The sequence below is a fragment of the Anabrus simplex genome, chromosome 1, assembly GCF_040414725.1.
Source record: "Anabrus simplex isolate iqAnaSimp1 chromosome 1, ASM4041472v1, whole genome shotgun sequence".
Taxonomy (NCBI): domain Eukaryota; kingdom Metazoa; phylum Arthropoda; class Insecta; order Orthoptera; family Tettigoniidae; genus Anabrus; species Anabrus simplex.
The window spans coordinates 1,481,517,960-1,481,538,441 of NC_090265.1; positions in this window are offsets into that span (position 1 = coordinate 1,481,517,960).

Below are 20,482 nucleotides of genomic sequence, written 5' to 3' on the forward strand. Positions count from 1 at the left end.
TCCACACTACATTGTTGGATGACTCATTCACGTTTTGGGTTTTCCCTATGAGACATTTCTTCAGTAGATATGGATTTGCCACATCTCTATAAACTGGCTTTATAGCCAACATAACAGCCTCAGGTATAGAGTTCTTGTGGGTAAACTTATCTAAGGTTCCAGCTGCTTCAGCTTTTTTGTATTTACACCACTCGCCAGAACAAAGGTTGTGGACTGACTTGTCATCTGTTGATATTTTATGGAAAAAGATTGCCCACACAGTCTTTTTCATATCATCTAGGTTATTTTCATTGCTTCTGATCGCTTGACCGTAGTATTCTGATAGTTGATTGATGGTATTGTCTAGCAGACGATCCCTTTTGCTCTTGTCATGATCAAATGTACTCAAGATCAATAACACGCTAGCACAACAGCACAAAGAACGAAAAAATAGGCACATTATACCAAGAATATCGTGCGTAAAACGAAAACAATAAACACAACTGTCATGCAAGTCCCACCAACTTATACAGTAAGGTTTCCACTAGAATTTAAATCATACCACGGCCTGCTAGACCTTATGGCTCTTGAGATATTAAGTGTTTACTGAAAAATGCTTTATGAAATCCTGAAAATGCCCCGTGCAAACTAATTAAATGAAATTAAATTAAATATGCTTATAATCAAGAAAATTTAATAAATCAAACACCAAATTAATCAGCAAATTCCAAATAATGTTTGCCATAAAAATAAAAAATATTGTTTTTTAACAAAATGGTCATCTATATTCGAGTAAGCCAGTCCGGTCTGTGGTATGACAGCAAAAACGCAGTTAAAACATGGTCCAGAGCATACAAAACCGTGTGCTGCGACCGATCTCAGCAGCCCCCTGGTTTCAAAGAAATCGCGATATCCATGCTGAGCTCAGGATTGACGAGATTAGTACCAGAATCAATAAGACTTCCCAGAAATTTTAGCCTGGACTAAATTCTAACCTAACGCCCCAATATCTTCAGAGGGTAGTTATAAAAATGAAGGCCTCGAATACAGTAGTCCCAAGGTCATCCCAGATTTGTCACCCATAGCGGGTGCAGTTCACGTCATGACCAGTGCGATTTTGTTAACCAGGGCCTCCACATCCCACAACAATGCAGTTTAGATAATACTTTGCAGATGCAGCACTCAACACCCCAATGGGTTGAAGGGCTGTAATGCTCGACAGATTGAGACACGACATGGCGAGAAAGCAGAGTTGGCCGAGCGCCGCAATCTGCTACCAAGGTCTTAACCTACTGTTCCTTTCTAGCCTGTGGGAGAGAGATTCGCCTGAAAATATTCCAGAGATTGGAAATAATGATATATCAAAACATTCGCAAGAGAATCCATACAGAATGAAGAAAATCTCCCTAAACCCGAATTCTGCACATTCACTTACTCGTAAAACCCACCCAACACACACGTGACGCATTATACGCATTCTAGGCTATGTGAATTAGTATGTTCTGAAGAAATGAATAGTATTTGAACTATGGCAGCCCCCAGGTTCAAGGTTCAAATCAATATTTCGGCGCACCACCACCGATTGGTAAAATGTGCCTCCGGCTCTCGTTGTCGCTATAAACCGAAGTCAGTGGATCCGTGTGACTTGAGCAGACGTGCAGGATGCTTCGCAGACGCATGCGCTGTACCGTCAAATGAGTGAGTTTGAAAGAGGGCGCATTATTGGCATGGGAGAATGTGATGCATCCATCCGGGAAATTGCTGCTCGTGTGGGACGAAGTGTGTCGGCAGTGCAACGGGTGTGTACAGAATGGTTCACAGATGGTCGTAGAATACGACGAGATGGGTCTGGTCTCACCACCCAAACCACCCCCCGAGAAGATCGACGAAGCGAGTTGGTCATGCGGTCAGGGGCGCGCGGCTGTGAACTTGCATCTGGGATATAGGTTCGAATCTCACTGTCGGTAGCCCTGAAGACGGTTTGACGGTTTTCCGTGGTTTTCCATTTTCACACCAGGCAAATGCTGGGGCTGTACTTTAATTAAGGCCACGGCCTCTTCCGTGTAAAAAAAAAAGAACAAAAAAAAAGGAGGTCCATACCCCATCCGAATGGCATTGCAGGAAAGATCTGCTCCTTCCTCGGCTTTAGCGCAACAGTGGAACAGTGTAACACATCGTTCACTACCAGGAGTGACAGTCCATCGCCGTTTATTACGGTCTGGGTTACCGGAGCGTCGTCCACTTCCCCGCCTACCTTTGAATAATGTGTATAAACATGCTAGAATGCAATGGTGTATGGAACGACGTCACTGGGGACAAGAGTGGCAGCAGATAGTGTTTTCGAACGAATCCAGGTTCTGTTTGTTTGGAAATGATGGCCGCATTTTGGTTCGTCGCAGACAGGGGGAGAGGAATCACATTGACTGCATTCGCGCAAGACTTACAGCGCCATTTCAATGCCTTACGGTGTGGGGTGCTATTGGGTACAACCACAAAACACAGTTAGTGCGTGTCCAGGGCACTGTGACCAGTTTGACCTACGTGAATGACATCCTGCGACCCGTAGCATTACCCAGGCGCCATATTTCAGCAAGACAATGTGCGGCCACATATTGCTACACCAACACGTGCCTTCTTGTTGTCACAGGACGTCAGACAGTTGTCCTGGCCCGCCCGATCACCGGACTTGTCACCAATCGTAAAAGTGTGGGATATGGTAAAGCGACAGGTGCTGCGCTGTGACCCAATGTCAACTATCAAAGATGAACTGTGGAACCAGGTGAATGCAGCGTGGATGGCTAGACCCCAGGACACGATTCGCACCTTATACGCGTCGAAGCCATCGCGCATGGAAGAAGTTACCGGTGCTCATGGAGGGCCCAGTGCCTAATAAGCAACAGGTCACATGCTGACCCTAGATGACTGAAATGCTAATCGTTTCTGCAGAACACACTAATGAACATGTCCTGTGAATATGAACTTCCTATCTCTAGTCTTTCAAGGTATTTTGTTTTTATGAACATGAGTGTAATGCAAAATTGATGATTTTATTAAGTCCAATGGGGGGTCTTAGCGTTATACACAGCAAATATAATTTTGCTAATCCTTGCTTACTTTAACGTAAAATGCCTAAAGAAGAATGCATCTTTCCTTTTTTTTAACTAAATTAAACATTGCTTTGACCGAGGAATTGTTTAATTTTTGAAAGTACGTAACGCAGTTGTCAAAAAAGGACAGGCCTGTTCTTCAAGGTCGGGTTGAACCTCATGTAGCGTCTCTACTCGAAGGGACGATTGGGTGGTGTTGACCTGTAATCCCTCGTAGAAAAAAAGGGAGTCAGAATCTGTCTCTTTTACTACTTATTGTTAGAAAGAACCGAAGGGTTTCCAAATAGCCTATCTGATCTTTATTCTTAAACATTTTGGCAAATAGAGACTAAAATGTTGTATGTTCCGTACCCAAATGGACGAAGGACGCCAGTAAAATGTGAAACTTTCCTCTCAATGCTTTTAGTTCGTTCGTTTCACCCACTGAAATGTGACATTTCTACAAGTAGTGCGACAGTGTTCGCTAATTTATTCTTGTATTTACACGGTAGTTATTTATTTATGTCAAAACTAGCAAGGTACCCGTGCTTCGCTACGGTATTATACTGAAATTTATAATTGAATGCTTATTGTTTTAGATATATAATCCGCCGAAATTCGCGATCTGACACGTTTTCAGCGAGAATCCACCAAAATTCCCGATCTGACTCGTTTTCTATTAGATTACGGCACGTTTCCTCCCATTTTTCAATATTCCTTTCCAGCAATCGATTTCGTACTTCCCGGGCTAGGCTCAGGTATTCTTCCCGGTCGGTTGGGTCCGTAAATCTTTGCCATACCGTATTTTCCTATAATCATTTTTAATCTGGGTAAAATCCTTCAGGAGATCCGGCGTGGTGTCATATTGGGTGCCTTGCCGGCACTGAACCCGCGGCCGGACAGCATTCTTAGTCATTACCCGTCCAGGAGCCGTTTCCAGCGCGGTCCGCACATTTAACGACGGTCCAGAACATTATTATTATTATTATTATTATTATTATTTTTATTATTATTACTATTATGTGTTACTGGGATGAATGATGACAGGGAAAACCGGAGTATCCGGAGAAAAACCTGTTCCGCCTACGTTTTGTCCAGCACGAATGTCACATGGAGTGACCGAGATTTGAACCACGGAACCCAGCTGTGAGAGGCCGGCGCGCTGCCGCCTGAGCAACGGACGATCCTTATAAGTACATTAAGAACAGTAAAATCAATTGGTCTCACCTCCTTTTACACCCCACCGCCGTTAGTTTTTATTGCCAACCCTCCCCCCCCAAAAAAAAATTAAAAGAAGGCGTGTTTCTTTATGTTTAAGGGAAATTCCAAACACCAATGTTCACGTCTATTACCTTCAGTTTTGAGATATAAGTATCCCCATAAATATAATTTACTTTTGTCACTTCATTTCAAACTACTCCCCCCCCCCCCAAGTGAATTTTCCCGCAAAAAATACTTGTTTCTTTAATAGTGAAGGATCTTCTAAATACCAATTATCACGACTCTAACTTCTTCACTTTTTGATTTATGTGTCCTCATGAAAGGAATTAAACTCCTTTACACTCCCGCCCCCCAAAATGGTTTTCCCCCAAAACGCGTTTTTCTTTGTTTTTAAGGGAGATCCAAATACGAATTTTCACGTCTGTAACAACTTTAGTTTTTATTCGATGTATATATTCTCATACAATTAAAGTCAATTAATTTTTCAATTCTTTCACCCCCTCCCCCCCGCTTCATTGGATTTTCCGAGAATACGTGTTTCTTTACTTTTAAAGCAGATTGCAAATATCAAATTTCACGTCTGTATCATCTTCATTTTTAAGATATCAGTAGCCTAAATAAGAATTCAACACCATTTTCAGTCACTTTCACCCCCCCGCCACCCGAGTGGTTTTTCAGAAAATTAAAAATACACGTTTCTTTATGTTAAATAGAGATAAAAATACCATTTTTCACTTCTGTAACATGTTAAGTTTTTTAGATATACTGTAAAAATTCTCATGTTAAAATTTCACCCCTTTTGGGTTCCCCTTAAATGGAGTTTCCAAAAACAAATCACCTATGTTTCTTTACATTTACAGGAGATTCCAAACACCCACTTTTTACGTTTCCAAGATAATCTTTCAAAAAATTCACCCCAATTTGTCACTTCTGTTTAACCGCCATTAATAGGATTTTCCAAAAACTAAAAAAATACGTGTTTCTTTATTTTTAAAGGAGATCCCATATATAAATTTTCAGTTCTGTAATATCTTTCGTTTCTGAGATATATGTATCCTCATTAAAGGCATTCAACCAATTTTTCACCCTTTTACACCCCTCCTATTGGGATTTACAGGAAACAAAAAAATACGTGTCCCTTTATTTTAGAGGAGATTCTAACTATCAAATTTTACATCTGTAAATTTTAAAGTTTTAAGATGTAGACACATTCATTTTAAAAAATTCACCCCCCTTTTCACAACTCAATATTTGGATTTTCCAAAAACGAAAAAATACGTGTTTCTTTACATTTAAAGTAGATCCCAAATACCAATTTTCAGGTCTGTAATATCTTCAGGTTCTGAAATATAAGTAGCCTCATTAAAGGCATTCAACCCATTATTCACCCTTTTACACCCTTCCTATTGGAATTTTCCGAAAACAAAAGAATACGTGTTTCTTTATTTTTAAAGGAGATTCTAAATACCAATTTTTACATCTAAAAACTGTAACAATTTTGAGATATAGATACACACATTTTAAAAAATCACCCCCTTTTAACCCCCCATTAATTGGATTTTCCAAAAACAAAAAAATACGCGTTTCTTTATTTTTAAAGGAGATCCCAAACACCAATTTTCAGGTCTGTAATATCTTCAGTTTCTGAAATATAAGTAGCCTCATCAAAGGCATTCAACCCCTTTTCACCCATTTTCACCCCTCCTATTGCGATTTTCCCAAAACAAAAAATACGTGTTTCTTTATGTTTAATGAAGATTCTAAATACCAATTTTTACATCTGCAAACTTTAAAAGTTTGGAGATATGGGTTCACTCATTTTAAAAATTCACCCCCTTTTCACCCTCCCATTAATTGGATTTTCCAAAAACAAAAAAATACGTGTTTCTTTATTTTTAAAAGATCAAAAGTACCAATTTTCAGGTGTGTAATATCTTCAGTTTCTGAGATATAAGTAGCGTATCCGGATTAAAGGCATTCAACCCATTTTCCCCCATTTTCACCCTTTTTCACCCCTCCTATTTGGATTGTCTGAAAACAAAAAAATACGTGTTTCCTTATTTTTAAAGAAGATTCTAAATACCAATTTTCACATCTGTAAACTTTTAAATTTTTGAGATATAGACACACTCATTTTAAAATTTCACCCCCCTTTTCAGCCCCTTAGCGACGGAATATCCAAAAATCCTCTCTTAGCGAGCACCTACATCTTAATATAAATCTATGCCCAAAATTTCATTTCTTTATGTCCAGTAGTTTTGGCTCGGCGATGATGAATCAGTCAGTCAGTCAGTCAGGACAAGCTACTTTATATATAGATAGATATCGGCAATATTAGAAACCAAACTAAATGAATCCCTTACGGAATTCGGTGGTTGTGTGTTTTCGACTGGTGAGTCAATCCTACTTTTGTAAATGTGTAAAAGTATAGTACTTATTTTATTGTCCATTTAAAAGAATTTAGTGTCAATGATAGTGCCTATTTTCAAGATTTTCAAGGCCTTTCTTTGCCCGCGTATTTTCCAGTTTGTTAGAGCCTTACATGTCCCCTCTCTAGTAATAACTTAGCTGCTTAACGTCGTTTCTAACGGCAGTAAACAAATAAGAATAAGAAGAAGATGAACTAGCTGAAACCCGTCAAGACATGACTGTCAGTGGGGTAGATATTTATTGAAGGATTTCCTTATATAAAATATTATTTGTACTTTATTTTTTTACAACTTCCTTTACGTATTTCTAACACTGATTAGTCTTACGGCGACGATGGCATAGGAAATGGATAGAATTGAGAAGGAAGCAATTTTATGAAAATGGGAAACTACGGATGTGAAGTAGTGTTTACGTTGTGTTAGTGTTACCCCAGGAACACGTCTGGGAGGTCGCCATTCGTCGTTTCTCATGTGAAAAACGGCTTGGGGAATTTTCATTGTAATGGCAGGCACCCTTGTCTACTGCTAGTCGCAATCAGTTTGGGAGTGTTCATTATAATGACAGACACTCGCTCTCCACCTGGCATCTTCAGGAAGACTGTCCCTTTTGTTTTCCAAAAGTCTTAAAGGATCTAACAATGGACAGAAAAGCAAGATGACAGCAGTACTGGCACATTAGCATAGTACGTTCGAGCCCCACTGTCGGCAGCCCTGAAGATGGTTTCCCGTGGTTTCCCATTTTCACACCAGGCTGTACCTTAATTAAGGCCACGGTCGCTTCCTTCCCACATTTAGGCCTTTCTTCTCACATGGTCGCTATAAGACCTATGTGTGTAGGTGCGACGTAAAACAAATTGAGCGTAGGCCTACATTAGCATAGGCTAATACAGACAAAATATCTAATTTGTCTTACAAGGGTAAGACAGAGCTCATTTTAAGCCTCACAACGCGAGGAACAAAACTCGATGAGTGGGATACCAGAAAGCTCTGGGTTCGGGAGACGATCGGGTTGGAGCCACACCATTGACTGTCCTGTCAACTAACTGTTTTCTTTGTTTTCCCATTTTCTCTTCCAGACAAATGCCAGAACAATTTCTATACATATGCCATAGGCGATTCTTCCCACCTCCTTAACCAGTTTCATTCATCGCCATTTATTTTATCTTCATTAGCTCCTGAACTGAGGTTGGCGTCAGGAAGGGCATCCGGCCGCACAAATACCATATAATTTCATCTCACCTCATCACCCATCCCGTATAAGGAAACGGGAATAATCGGTAGACATACATACTGAAATCGACTTTAACACGAACAGTCGAGAGGACAGTGAATTAGGGTGTTAATCTTCCAATTTGTCACCGTTCCTTGCAGACAAGTTCAGCATTCGCACCAAGGTGTGGTACTAATATAGTTGCGTATAGGAAGTTTTAGTTAGCGATAAGCCAATAATGAAATATCAGAGCCATATTAAACAGTGCTAATGAAAGTATTTATTATTATGGTCCTGGTGCTAAGGCTGTTGGTCCAGTAGTACCCTTTCTATGTTGATCTCAACAGGGCTCCATTTGAACTCCTTTTAAATTCATTTTGACGATACACTTATTTGTACTTAAATGTTGTAAATAGTTTTGACAGTGATGATGGGCCTCAGAGCCCGAAAACCGGTTATTGAATGAAATAGTGTGCTGATACGACTGTTTGTGATTATTGATAATAAGAAAAAGCCTATTACTCACACACAAATAAAATGATAAGGGCTTCTGATTTTTTAATATGTTATTAATAAACTAATCTTCGTATAACAGAAGCTAAGATCTAAATAAATAATGTATTATATATATATATATATATATACTTCCAAGTTTTAAAATCAGCGTATTTATTTAAAAGATGTTCTTATTTACATCCCTCAAAGTGAGTGTTTAGTTGTATTATGTGGCTTCCCTCTCCTCTTCTTAGTATTGATTTGCCGCTACGTTACAACGCACCGATGGTCATCACACTAGGCGTTCAACTGACCATCGTAGTGCCATTTGTAATACATGCCAGAATAACCCTACACACGTGGCATCGTTGTTGACTAGTTAACGGATGGATTTGGATTTGAGTCCTGCCGATCTTGTTTTGGTTAAAACTTCAGTTACCGGGCGAGTTGGCTGTGAGCTTACTTCCGGGAGATAATGGGTTCGAATCCCACTGTCGGCAGCCCTGAAGATGGTTTTCCGTGGTTTCCCCATTTTCACACCAGGCAAATGCTGGGACTGTACCTTAATTAATGCCGCGCCTGCTTTCTTTCCACTCCTAGGCCTTACCTATCCCATCGTCGTCATAAGACCTATCAGTGTCGGTGCTACGTAAAAAAATTCAGTTACGTCGTTCAAAATTGAAGAACTTTCCTACATTCCGGTTAGTAGGAAATTCCAGGTCATTATAATTACAGGTTCATAAATTTCGGCATATTTTCCCTAATATCAGTGACGTATTGTGCTTTGATTTGTATGCCCGGGGTGAGTAGCTCGAACGATATGAGCTCAAGTTGATAGGTTCGATTCTCCTGGTTCAGTCTGGTAGTATTTGAATATGCTCAAATAAGATAGTCTCGTGTCAGTAGTTTTACCGGCACGTAATAGAATTCCTGCAGAAAAAATTCTGGCACATATAAATATAGTTGATGGCACGTAAAATCAATGTTATTGGTTTCTAGTTCTTACTACGTAATACAAGATACTGGGGAACGTGTTTATGTTGTAACTTATACGTTACAGTAATCGATAAGCCAATGAATGTATTAAACTTTATTGTATAGAGAGGGCATCATCATCATCATCATCATCAATACTTAGACAAACAACAAGGGCGGGTTTCTGACACAAAACAATGGGAAATACCCTATAAAGATACACTCCGGACACCTTCCTTTATTGAAACATTTTAAAATGACATATAATCTGTTTGATATAGGCAGCATATAATTATGAAGTGTTGAACTCATAGCAGCTGAAAGAAAATGTTAAAAATGTCTTCCTCGTGCACGTATTTCCAGCCTACACCTATTTCAGGTACGGACACACTGGCGGACACTTAGCGACCGCTAGACACCGCTGGTGTGCGCGTGGTTAACGTATTAAACCAATAACTCCAAGAATACAGGTTCGATCCCGGTCGAGGTTAGTGATGTTTGCATGGTGGAAAAACGTAACTTGCCAAGTGGTACAAGGTACAGGAGCAGTAGGCCGATCGCATGCGGCAAATCTCAGTTCGGCAGTGCACCAATTTCCTATCACTAATATAACTTGTTTATCTGAGTAAGTGAGTTATTATAATATATGTACGTCGTTGGAGTGTACCTCGTATATGCATTTGTTAAATAATAATAATAATAATAATAATAATAATAATAATAATAATAATAATGATAATAATGATGATGATGATGATGATAATAAACTCAACAACAAGGCATAAGTTATATATTTTTTTCCTTGATTTGGTGCGACGAACCTGCCCAAGTATTTCTGATAAACTCTGCATAAACTTACATTTAGGTTGTGGTGTATTCGAATACCACCATCGGTAGCTTTGAAGATCGCTTTCTACACTAGACAAATGCAGAGAGAGTACTTTAATTAAAACTATGTACACTTTCCTCCCTGTCCTAGATTTTCCCTTCCAATCGTCTCCCTTTATTGAGTTGTCGCACAGTACGCATTAATGTGGACTGGAATTGTGTCTTCTTTGTGGCAGTGTGGGTGACGTGGTTATCGTTTTCAAGAAAAGGACGACGAGATAACCATCCTCTTTTAACTGTGATAAAGAAGAACGAGGATAGTGTGCCTGCTTCATACTGAGTTCGATTCCCATCTAAGATGCAACTGGGTTCAGTTTGTCTGATGAATCTAACTAGAAAATCGTCTACTTCGAGGGACAGAAAACCTCGTCACGAAAGCTAAGCGGTACGTTAGTGTAGGGCAAAGTTTTCGCTCAGCATCATCAGGCTGGGTAGCAATCATCTTGGCGAACCAAAACTCTGAATTGGCTGTATGTACCCCAGGTTTGTTTTGTTTGTATGGGACAGGAAAGCCTGCGTCTAGCACATACGTGGCTGTGACTCTCATTAGGGTATGGCTAACATCACTTGATTTTTTGGCAAAATGAATTATTCCAATCTGATTAAGTCATTGGAGTGTACCTCGAACATACAGCTTTAACAATAAATAATAATAATAATAATAATAATAATAATAATAATAATAATAATAATAATAATAATAATAATAATCTACCGAGCTACTTGGCCATGCATTTAGGGGCGCGCAGCTGTGAGCTTGCATTCGGAAAATGGTTCGAATCCCTCTATCCTCAGCCCTGAAAATGCTTTTTCGTGGTTTCCCATTTTCACACCAGGCATATGCTTTGGTTGTATCTTAATAAAGGCCATGGTCGCATCGTTCCCACTCCTAACCCTTTCTTATCCTATCGTCGCCATAAAACCTGTCTGCGCCGCTGCGATGTAAAGCAGCCTGTAATAATCTGGTAATAAACTCGAAAACAAAGCATTTACATTCCCAGCATTTATATTGCCTGTTGTGAAAATGGGAAACCACGGGAAACCATCTTCAGGGATGCCGGTGATTGGGATCTTACCCATCATCTCCCGAATACAAGCCAACATATACACGATCTGTACCACATATCTAATAAGGTCGGTTAAATGAAAGACTTCCTTGGCCTTGCAGCACTAATAAAGACGAGTTGAAACAGAACTGAAGATGACTGATGACGGTCCGACTGGAAAGATAAAAGTGTGAAGCCTGGTACAAATTTTCTTCCTGCTCCAACTTGAGATCACCTGAAGTTGTTAACCTTCCTTATATTTAAGGTTACTCGGATGATGGCGATGGTGATTATGGTGATAATGATGATGTAGATTATGTCTGATAATTGGGCCCTGATACGTGCAACGGATTTGAGAAACAGCACCAATGGGAAACTTCTAACAACAAAATATTCCCGTCTTTACCTGGCGTGCGTTTTGAATACCCGACGTTGTATGGATCTAAACTAAACTAGTGTCCAAAAGTTAAGCATAAGTTACGAGTAAGCAGGGCAACAGGAAATATTCCACAAATCGCACGACATATGCACCCGCCATCCCTATGTGTTCGCTCTGTATAGGAAAGGGGTGTTCCCTGCTTTGAGTAGCGGCGTAACCGCAAGGTAAACACAGCGAGTGCCTGCGCTCCATATTCCCTCAGTCGCGTTTGCCTTGTTATAGTATGCGGAGTGTAGCCGCGTGGTGAACGTGAAAACGTAATGGCACAACGAAGCCATTTGGACCCCGTTTTGAAGGGTAGAATACTCGGTCGCCGGAAAGCAGGCCAGACACAAACCGAAGTCGCAGTATCCTTGAATGTGCCACAAAGTGTCATTTCCAGACTTTGGAGACAATTTCGAGACATAGGATATGTTAGTCGTAGGCCAGTACCAGGTCGACGAAGGGTAACCACCCAACAGCAGGACCGATATCTGGCCTTAATCGCCCGATGAAATCGGAGTGCAACTGCAAGACAATTGTCGGCGGAGCTTGCAGCCGTCTCAGGGGTTGTCGTTTCCCAGCAAACTGTGTACCGGAGGTTCATAACAGGAGGGCTGTTTGTCCAACGTCCAGCGGTGTGCGTCCCGCTCACTCCAGCACAGAGACGGGCCCGTTTACTGTGGAGCAATCAACATCGAAACTGGACCATGAATGAATGGAGGCATGTGCTCTTCACAGATGAATCCCGCTTCAGTTTGTAGAACGATTCCCGTCGCACATTAATCTGAAGAGAACCGGGTAGCCGATATAACCACAGGAACATCGCGCAACGGGACCAGTATGATGGTGGTGGCGTCATGGTGTGGAGCGGCATCATGTTGAATAGCCGTAGGGACCTGCACATCTTCATGGGTGGTCCGAGGAACACTGTTAACGCTGGGAGATACAGGGATGAGGTACTGTGACCACATGTTCGACTCTTCAGAGGTGCGGTTGGTCCAGACTTCCTCTTGATGGACGATAATGTCCGACCGCCCCGCGCTGCTCTGGTGGATGAATTTCTCTCTGAGGAAGACATTCGTTGTATGGTCTCGCCAGCGAATTCTGCGGATTTAAACCCTATAGAACGTGCCTGGGATGCATTGGGGAGGCGAATTGCATCCCGTCAGCCTCCACCAAGGACCCTCCAAGACCTATGCATTGCCCTTTCGGAGGAATGGGATCGACTGCCACATGAGCTCTTGGACCATCTGACAGAGAGCATGCCACGTCGCTGCGAAGCATCTGTGGCCGTTAGGGGTAACCATACACCCTATTCAAAGCATTTTGTTGTGGAAGGCATTGCCAACTTTTGTTAGTTGTTGTCAAGGGTGTACCTTAGCTATCAGAACTTTTCTGACACTGTTTTTTTGACAAATTGTGTGACATATGGTGTGTGACTCAGCTTCTGTTTGTTCAGATATCCGTGGTACATTCCTATCAGGCGGTATGGCCTCGATTAGTCGTTATGCTTAACCTTTGGACACTAGTGTACTTCGCCCTTAATTGTAGACGAGGTGGTGACGATCGAATGGCAGAAGTGGAATTGCTTTTTCTGACCTCTTATACATTCGGATTCTTTTACATGAAAATGCAGCATTTTCCGTTCCTTGTAATAAGACTCCACCGGTAGCAGCTACTTTTATGTACTTACCGGCGTTTCAACAGGAGTATGTTTGCTTGGAACACGTTCAGTTCAGTTAATGTAGTGTCGTAGTTGACTGATCTATTTTCCACGTTTTGGAAATCATTTATTAATACCGTAACGATAATATCGAAAAACTGACGAAGGCGACCCCGGTTTAAATACCGGCCAGTACAATGTGGAGTTTTGAAATGGTAATTGACATCTCTGTGGGTTGGACTCTTGTAAAACTGGAGATTCCATGGCCGTGATCACGATATTTGGTCCTATTGAAAGTTTTCATTCTCCACCCTGAACGGATACCAACAATCACGTTCAAGTATGAGAATAATACTTCCTTGCTCATACTGGAAACTGGGACTGGGAAGAGCTTGTCCATTTTTCTATATTAATAATATGAATACTGAGTAAGGAGCGAGTTGGCCGTACGGTTAGGGTCGCATGCCTGTGAACTTGAATTCGGCAACTAGTGGTTCGAACCCCATTGTTGGCAGCCCTCAAAATGGTTTCCCGTAGTTTCCCATATTCACATCAGACAAATGCTGGGACTGTACCGTAATTAAGGCCACGGCTGATTCCTTCCCGCTCCAAGCTATTCCTTATGCCATCGTCGCCATAAGACCTATCTGTGTCGGTCCGACGTAAAGCAAAATGTAAAAAAAAAAAAAAAAACACTGAATAGCGAGTGAATAATAGTAATACATACATACATACATACATAATAGACCGTTATGCCTTTCAGCGTTCAATCTGCAAGCCTCTGTGAATTTACTAAACGTCGCCACAATCCTCTGTTTGCAACTAGTGCTGTGGCCTCATTTACTTCTATACCTCTTCCTTTAAAATACTAGAAACCGAGTTTAACCATCCTCGTCTTAGTCTCCTTCTACTTATCTTACCCTCCATAACAGAGTCCATTATTATCGTAGCTGACCTATGCTCCTCCATCCGCCTCACATTAACCCACCACCAAAGCCGGTTTATGCGCACAGCTTCATCCATTGAGTTCAATCCTAACTGAGTCTTTATCTCCTCATTCCGAGTACCCACCTGCCATTGTTCCCAATTATTATTATTATTATTATTATTATTATTATTATTATTATTATTATTATTATTATTATTATTATAAAAGTGAAGCAGAAGAAGAAGAAGAAGAAGAAGAAAATTGCCTAACAATACTGAGAACATCTACAGTTATACAAATACATCTTTGTGCGTTCTCTATAGTGTGTTTATCGCATTACAGATAATCTCGTCTACCACCCCTTTCAGTTTTATAGTTATTATTTAATGTCCGTCCAATGACCGTTCATCTTAAGAGGCATCGAAGTTCCAGGATTTCCTCCTGGAAAGGGATTTCTTAATCTGACATTACATCTCTCGTACTTGAGCACCGTTAGGTGCTAACCGACTTGTCGACGTTAGATTCAGAAACCTTGAGCACAAAGTACAAAATGTATGTACTAAACATTTAGCCAGTCTCACTGTTATTTGAATATTAAAGATATCGTTACTAGATGTAATTTTACTGGGCGAGTTGGCCGTGCGGTTAGGTGCGCGCAGCTGTGAGGTTGCATCCGCGAGATAGTGGGTTCGAACCCCACTGTAGGCAGCCCTGAAGATGGTTTTCCGTGGTTTCCCATTTTCACACCAGGAAAATGCTGGGGCTGTTCCTTAATTAAGACCACGGCCGCTTCCTTATTACTCCTATCCTTTCCTATCCCATCGTCGGCATAAGACCTATCTGTGTCGGTGCGACGTAAAACAAATTTTAAAAAAATTTAAACGTAATTTTCAAACCATTTGGAAATAAAACCACAGAAACTTACGTTTGTAGTTGTTCCGTGAACACATATAGAATGTAAACAGTTGGCCAACATGTATTGTGTAGGTATCTGCTGAATCGTTTCTGGATAAAACGAGATGTTTATTGAATGCGGTTGTGTTCCATTTGCACTCTGTTAAAAACAAATCCAGTACAAACATGTGAACAAACCCTGATCATCTCATTAGTATATTTCTATTAGAAGAAGACAGTAGAGACATACGTAGGCCGCTAACCGTGGGCTGTAACAGTCGCGAGGTAATGGAATCATGAAATAAAAACAGGTATTGCATACTCCAGCGTGTTAATCACAGCATACTTTTAAGTGTTGTCTGTCCTGATAACTCAAGCATACTTACTTAGTCCTTCTGTTCGTAGTTGTCGTAGGTATGCTAGATTTAATAGTTGCAGCAAACATACGTAGCTGGGTAGCAACACTGAAAACATCTCAAGTAATACAAATACTGTACATCTGTGAGCCTTCCTTATGGCGTATTTAACACTTCACAAACCACGTCGGCTACCATCCATGTTATTGTTTTGAATTGTCGTTATAAACAGTCACCAGTGAGATATATTAATAGCTTTTCTTAGTGCTATATGCTTGAGTGAACTTAAAATAAGTACGTAGATGGTTCATGGGATGTAAAATTAACGACAGCAGATTAAATAGCCACAGGTTGTAAAAACTCGAGTGGGTCCTACTTCATCGTTAGTTCTTTACGGACCGAGCTCGATAGCTGCAGTGGCTGAAGTGTGGCAAGTATCCAGTATTCGGCGGACAGTAGGTTCGAACCCCACTGTCGGCAGCCCTGAAGATGGTTTTCCGTGGTTTCCCATTTTCACACCAGGCAAATGCTGGGGCTGTACCTTAATTAAGGCCACGGCCGCTTCCTTCCCACTCCTAGCCCTTTCCTGTCCCATTGTCGCCATGAGACCTATCTGTGTTGGTGCGACGTAAAGCAACTAGCAAAAAAAAAAAAAAAAACGTTCTTTACGGAAGTGGTAAAATTCATATGGGAACTATATTTCTATACGGAAATTCATATTCTTGTGGTTTTAGTTAAGTGTAAAACCAAAACATTCTTGGCCGGGAAAGATCAGTTTCAATTTCAGTTGAGGAAAATTTTCAATGCAAGGGCTCTTTCTGTCGATGTATGTATGTATGTATGTATGTATGTATGTATGTATGTATGTATGTATGTATGTATGTATGTATGTAAGTCCATTAGTATATGGCAGGTGGTCGGTAGATGGAGAGTGGGTCTCGGCCCATAAATGGCCACGGCTGGTCAGTGGTTCAACAGCTCTGCACTCTAACCGGCCAACCGAGCAGAGGAGGGGTGACCGCGGCACTCCTGAGGCTCTACGCCTCTGAATTCGGGAGACGGGACAGGGCTGGACCTCATGGCTGGCCCCAATCGTCGGCTGTCCTGAGAATGGTTTCCTGTGGTTTCCCATTCTCCTGCACTAAGGTGAATGCCGGGACAGTTCCTAGTATAGGCCACGGTCACCAACCCCTCACCTTCTCCGAGCTTCTCATTCACCGCAACAAATCTCCCGGCCTGAGAGACGGCGTCACCATCTAAGAGGCCCGCCTCCCCCTTCAGGGGAGGAATGAAAACATATTAGTAGTAGTATGATAGCTGATAGGTGAATATTTTCTCCAGTTGCAGTATATATTTTTCTAATGTCTAACTAGTTACAGAGAGATAAAATTTCCAGTCTTCTTCTTGTTCTTATTCTCTTCTAATTATATTTATACTATAAGATATATAGCCGGCCTGTTGGCCTTGAACGTTAAGGCGCCGAAGTCTATACGCTCTGACATCGTGGTTAGCCGCTTCGAGTCCCGTTGGTCGAAAACATTTTCACCATCAGAATGTTGGCCGGCAGGGTAGGGAAGGTGCTGGTATACAATTTCTAATCACTAGATTGCGTACCAAAAACCTGGATTCAGTTCCAAACATCTCCGAAGTACTCATATGGAGTGAGGGGGTATGACGCTGTTGAAGGTGATTCTTCTGTCGGACGGTGAGCAGACCCCTTGGTGCTATTCAGCAGGTGTAGGCTATGTACCGGCACCGGGTTTCACCTCTCCCTTCCTATTATCATATATCTCGTAATTCAATTCATTACATTAACTCATGTGATGAGCCTTACGTCAGGAAGGGCATCCGGTCATAAAAACTCGCTACGATGATTCATTTCACTTCATAACCCACCCAGTAGAGGAACGGAACAAGGGTTGGACATACATATATACATATATACTATAAAATATATATTTAATTAATATCGATGGATGAAGCTGTTAACCATCGTCGCCTTCGTCGCCCACAAATTCTCCTGTCCTATACGACCAATTCTATTTTTCTTCTAGGTAAACCAAGCGAGTTGGCCGTGCGGTTAAGGACACGCAGCTGTGAGCTTGCATTCGAGAGATAGTGGCTTCCAACCCCACTGTCGGCAGCCCTAAAATGTTTTTCCGTGCTTTCCCATTTTCACACCAGGCAAATACTGGGGATGTAACTTAATTAAGGCCACGGCCACTTCCTTCCCACTTCCAGCTCTTCCCTATCTCATAAGACCTATGTGTGCCGGTGCGACGTAAAAGGAAACACCACTCACTGCACATAAAAACGTGTATTAAGTTGTACAACACCTTCTTCAGGCCAAAACTGGAATACGCGAGCCCTAGGTGCAAGATGCATGTGTATCAACTTGAAATGGTGCAAAAGAAATACTTGAAATATTTACGGTTTCGTACAACGAGCTTTTGTTAAATTTAGTTTAGAAGATCGAAGGCAGAAATGTGTGGCAAAATTCATATATAAAATAATAAATTCGCAAATTGATAATCCTTGAGTTCCTTTCGCACCTGAATTTTCATGTGCCAAGCCCAAATTCAAGATTTCATTTAACTTTTTCAAATAAAAATCTAGAACATCTGCCCATCAAAATTCACCTCTTGACAGACAATGCAGTATTTATAACGTTGCATCTCGGAAAAATAATGATCTTGATTTCAGTACAAACATAACAATATTTTTAAAATAATTCATGACAGCAAGAAAAGCCATGTGATTGACCCCACAGTCAGAATGCAGCATCACACCGGCCAGCCTTTATATTCCCGTCAATTTCATAATAAGCAATATATTGTTCTTTGATATTTTTTGTGTGTTTCCAAATGTTAATGTTGTAGACTGTATATTGTGTTATTGTTATTCATTGCGAGACTTTTATTTATGTAGTTAAGCTTTGTTCTTATGGCAATGCAGATTATCTATAAAGTCGTTCAGTTTTTTAGTAAAAATGGTTAGATTAAAATTAGTTTAGAATAGATTTAATTTAGGCTAGGTAATATTAAGTAATAATTATTTGTAAGTTCTCTGTGTATCACAAAGAATGCTGCTGTAATTGGGATGAAAATCCTGTAGCAAGCAATAATTCAATTAAATTAAAACGTAAAGCTGAGGTTGTAGTCACGAGGTTATTCTCTGTAAGTAGACTTCTATTAATAGGACCGTGCGAATTGGCTGATTGAAACATATAACTGCAAACTTGCGTTCAGGAGGGCAGCCATGAAGATAGTTTTCCGTGTTTTCCAGTTTTACACCAGAAAAATGCCATGGCTGTCTCCTCCTCACTCCTAGCTCATCCGTAACCCACAGTCACCGAAAACCTGTCTGAGTTACGGCAACGTTAAAATCTAGCAGAAAAAAAGCAATAATTTAAACTGTTTGAATTTAAAAAACGCAGTTTTACATAGGGTATATCAGGGATATCTAGGTCCAAATCATTGTAATTGCAGCCCTTAAGGGTTTTTATGTCTACCACGACAACTGACACTTAGCCAAATAGCCTACGGATATTTGGATTGTACTATATAGATAACTCAGTATCTCTCTTATCCGAATCGTTTAGCATTCACGTTTGTGTGTGTGTTTTTTTTCCCTCGTGTCAGACAGCTCCTCACTTGTAACTTGCTTACAATGCCCGTTCGAACATTCAGACAAGAATAAATCCTTGCTCGAGGCAGTACAGAAGAATAAACTCAATAATGACAGTATATTAATTTTACATCCTACTATCTACTTCCGCAGTTTGTGGAGACATGCCAGTAAAAAAAGTCATATCCGCGTCTCCGTTAACTAATAGTCTCACATAGTTGAAAGGTAATAGGTCGTTAACTAGTAGGTCAATAATGTCTCAGCTAAGTTCTCTACGTTGAGAATTAGAAGATAACTACAGAGGACCTACAAAGGGATGAAATATTCTGATGTATAAGTAACAGCGTCAGTGAATAATGGAGATGCATCCCCTAAAGTTAAAAACAGAATGCACGGACGGGAGACTAGGTCTTATTCCGGCCGACTGGATGCTAGAGCGCTCCTGGCATGTTTTCTGGGCACCATTCTCTCCCTTTCCATCACGTCTGTTGCAATTTGTTCAAGTCTCTCTCTTTTTCGTTGAAAGTGTGGTGGGCCGTCAAAAGTGTTTTACGATTTAGACTAAAATTAAAGCCTAGTATGGCTTATGAGATCCTATCGGTCCAAATTATTGAAGTACTGATAAGTACTCATTGAATTAATCAAATTTCTTCAAGTAATAACTTAGAAATTGTTTTGCGGCTCATACAGTTTTTACCGGGCGAGTTGGACGCGCGGTTAGGGGCGCGCAGCTGTGAGCTCGCATCCGGGAGATAGTGGGTTCGAACCCCACTGTCGGCAGCCTTGAAGGTGGTTTTCCGTATTTTCCATTTTCACACCAGGCAAATGCTGGGGATGTACCTTAATTAAGGCCAAGGCCTCTCTCTTCCCATTCCTAGGCCTTTCCTGTCCCATCGTCGCCATAAGACCTATCTGTGTCGGTGCGACGTAAAGCTAAATATGGAAAAAAGAAACAAGCATACAGTTTGTGAGCTTCTTCTTCTTCTGGTGCAGTTTCCTAACAGAAGGTTAATGTCATTCATGAAGTTCTCTCTTTTTTTTTTTTTTTTTCGCATTTCTCTCGTTGAGGTTCTGTTGCAGTGGATATCGAACCACAGTCGGAGTTTCCGCGTCGACAATAATATCTGGGTATACTTGACCTGAGAAGCCGTTTACAGTTCTCTGATCTATGTTGCCTTCTCAAAATAATCAAGGGCTACACCAAATGTAATACTCTTCCGGCGTATTTCCCTATACACGTTCCTCCCCGCCCTACACGCAACCG